The 3,456-nt window shown below is 43.8% G+C and overlaps 1 long non-coding RNA gene across 1 annotated transcript; it reads right to left on the reverse strand.

Annotated features, from left to right (window-relative positions):
* Positions 1-372: 372 nt before the first annotated feature.
* Positions 373-3,120, reverse strand: LOC122465156. Its single transcript, XR_006289767.1, has 2 exons — positions 3,005-3,120; positions 373-2,530 (listed from the first exon to the last, which is right to left on the reverse strand). It is a non-coding gene; the product is annotated as an uncharacterized LOC122465156 (long non-coding RNA).
* Between the last annotated feature and the right edge of the window lie 336 nt (positions 3,121-3,456).

The following is a 3,456-nucleotide window of genomic DNA, read 5'->3' on the forward strand; positions in this document are numbered from 1 at the left end:
ATTTGCCATCTCTTTTAGGCCTGTGGGATGCAGGCCATGTTCTATGGGAATTCTCTCTCGCTAGTTGCTCTGATGTCTTTTTCACCTGCTGTGGGTAGGACCCTTAGTTTTAGTAATTCATTTTCTGTCCTAGGAAAATGTTTTTGATTCTGGCAAGTTTCCCCTACTCTTCCTAGTGAGCTCTGAGGCAAAGAAATTTCAGTTTCCCAGCATTATCTGCTTCTTCCATGACCAACTTCCTCTCTTTTCCCCTTGGCTCTAGCAGTCTCCCACAGACCTTTTGTTCCAGCATAATTGTAAAATCCTTTGTTTGTCTTCACATGTTTTGTTGCCCTTCCATCATTTTTGCTCGTGGCTTTGCTGATTGTTCTCTGCCCCCTCCTACCTCAATGCTTTTTTTTTTTTTTAAATATAAACACACACACACACACACACACACACGCACACGTCTCTAACTTTGTGCTTTGATCCGGTTCCTGTTGTTCATATATTTTACTGTGTCTTTGTGTTAACTCCCCGCTCAACCCCCACCCTCCCAAGGTAATTGGTCATTTTTTGCTTGCCCAACATTTCCATCTTGATAGTAAACATCTTGAGCTCCATGTAATTTACCTTTTCAATGTTTTCCATTCATTCCAGTTGCACAATGTGTTGCACACAATAAGGCCTGAAACCTACTCTCAAAAATCAGAGTAATGTTTGTGTATCTGAAGGCAGAATTTGGCAGCTTTACATTCATTTTCCATAGTACTTTGTGGAAGCATTAGCTCTTTGTATTTCTATTGTGAGGACTTTGCCTGAACCTAATTTTAACTATAATTAGATTAAGGACACTTATTATTTTAGTGACATGGGATTTTCTATTTATTCAGATTATTGAAGATTCCAAAATACTAATTTTCTTGTGAAATCAAATCCTGCTTGCATTGAAGTCAATGAGATTTTTACTAGGAAGATTTAGGGGGTGGTGGTTTGAGAATTTTGCACACTGCTATCTTGAATATCTGATCTTGTCTCCCTTAGCAACATTCTGATCTTTAGTGCAACACTAGATATTCAGAGATATACTGAGACATTCAATATTTTACCTTAGAGCACATAATTAAAATCTTCCCTGCATTTTTACATGAATGACAACATTTTGTTTTAAAAAGGCAAATTGTCTAGTGACAAGGACTGGAATTAGGGGTTCTGGATCCTGATTCTGGCAACACCTCAATGTGTGACACTCGGAACACTTTAGAAATGTGAAAGATTAGTTTGTAAAGTGCTTTGAGATCCTCAGATAGCCTGTCTCTGCATCAGACCTTCCATCTGAAGAACATGGGGAAAATCTGTATTATTTTTATGAAAAATAGGCATGACTCAGTTTCACCCACTAACTTTTGTATTGTTACCTACTGGGATTGAAGGAAGGGGTGCTGGAACAGGGGCTAGAGGGGCATGGCCCCATCACTTTTTACCGGCCGTAAGGGCGAATGGAGGCGGAGAGGAGTGGGAGAGGGGAGCTGGTGTGAGAGCAGGGCCTCAGGGAGAAGGGGTGGCGTGGGGGGACAGGGACATGGTTCGGCCACCACTGGCCCCCCACTTTCAGGGAGCTTCTGTTGCTCCTGATTGAGGGGTTTAATGTATTTCCTGGGACGGGAAAATAAGAGGGGTTTTGGTCAGATAGTTCATACCAACTCAGACATGCCTATCAAGAACATGTACATGGAGGTACCTTGAAGAGACAATGGAAGACTAAGGACTGGTCACTAATGACTGCCAGCCAAGAGAGACGGAATGTGTGAAACCAGAGCGACTGCTACTTGAAATAAAGAACTGAAGCGTGAGCAGACTTTTCAATCCTAGACATTTTGGGGAAAAAGAGGCAGGTTGGTTTGCCAGTATGTACAGACATGTAAGCTTTCTTTTTCCATTCTAAGCAGAGAAACCTACATACTGTATTCCAGTTGACTAAAATAAATGCTGTTGACTTTACAAAGACTGTTCTCTATCACAGCAAACATCGGCTGATTGCATTGTTTCTAAAGAGGTAAAGTCTCCAAGAGGGATTCAAGCTCTTTTATACTCACTGAAGGAGCCATGGTGAGAAACAAACAGGAGTGCTGAAGCCAGAGGTCCAGTCTCAGAGTAGCGAGCACAGACTCCCCCTTGCAAAAAAGTGCAGGCCTCAAGCCTATGACTAAAAGGGGTGCCCCCCAGAAAGGCTGTCAGAGGCAAGTTCATCCTGTGTAACGGTGACAGGCTGCCATTTTCTTTTCAGTTTAGACTAGACTCTCAGGAGAGACACATACTGGGCTCTCTCCTCAAGCTTTACTTTTGCATTTTCTTGTTTTGCTGTTCTCTAGTTGATTTTGTTTCTGTTCAGACTTTACTCAGTTTCACTTGCAAGTTCTCATGTATAGAAGGGTGGACTCATCACTGGCATGCTACCTCATACCTGGGCACAGCCTAGCAGCCCCTCTCTCTTGCACCTCCTGCAGACGGTCCATCCAATCCCATGGTGGTATGACTTGGCCCTTGGGTCCTACGAGGGTAACAGAAAGTCCAACCAATAATTTGATGTCCATACAAAAGATCTTTCACCCCAATTCTGACCTCATGGACTTCACCCCCTTCTCGGGGTCTTCATGCCACCTTACCAGTGGGTGTTAGGGGAACCCAGGCCCACCGTCTGCATTGAATTCCAGACTAGCAATTGCAGGATAAGCAGTCAAGGTTCACTCCACCAGACTCCTTGCTGCTACTTTCCTGTTCTCCTTTCTAACAAGCCTGTGAACGGCCCTCTCCAACAGACTCCAAGTTCACCCTTCTTTCAGGGCTAGGGCACATGGGGCTCACTCTGGGAATCCCCTAATAAATCCCAAATCAAAAGGGTAACCTTAAACCAATTTCTGCCCCCCTCAGGCTTGCTATTTCATCCCTTTCTATTCCTCAGCTGAATGCCTCCCAGAGCTCTCTCCACCCTGGTGGCTCCTCTGTGACGCTCCTGGCTTCTTACCAGACTTTGCTACGCAGGAGAGGATTCCAGGGCCAACTTTACCCAGGCTTCTTCTTTGACACCAATCTCTCCACATACTAGTCCCAGAGCATGACTGTAAAATTCTTCCCTCACCCCCTTCTGCCCCAGACTCCCTGCCTTTATAGCAACCACACAGCTCTTCTCCCAGCTGGGACTCATCTTTAATTGGGGCTGATCCGTATTCCAGGTTTAACCAGATGGGTTAATTGGCCTCTCAGCCCACATTAACCCCTTTTAAAGCCAGGATGGGAGTATATACCTCATCAGATAACCCAATGTTGCCACGCTTGGGTTCCAAATACTGCAGGGGATATTGATTTTTTTTTTTAAATAAAAGTTTGTTGGAATGAAAAAAACCCAAACATTCCTATTAGTTTTAGGTTTTGTAAAATCTTGTTTTTACAAAACCAAAATGTTGCTACCTAGTGTGA

This window comes from Chelonia mydas, chromosome 3, assembly GCF_015237465.2.
Source record: "Chelonia mydas isolate rCheMyd1 chromosome 3, rCheMyd1.pri.v2, whole genome shotgun sequence".
Classification (NCBI taxonomy): Eukaryota; Metazoa; Chordata; order Testudines; family Cheloniidae; genus Chelonia; species Chelonia mydas.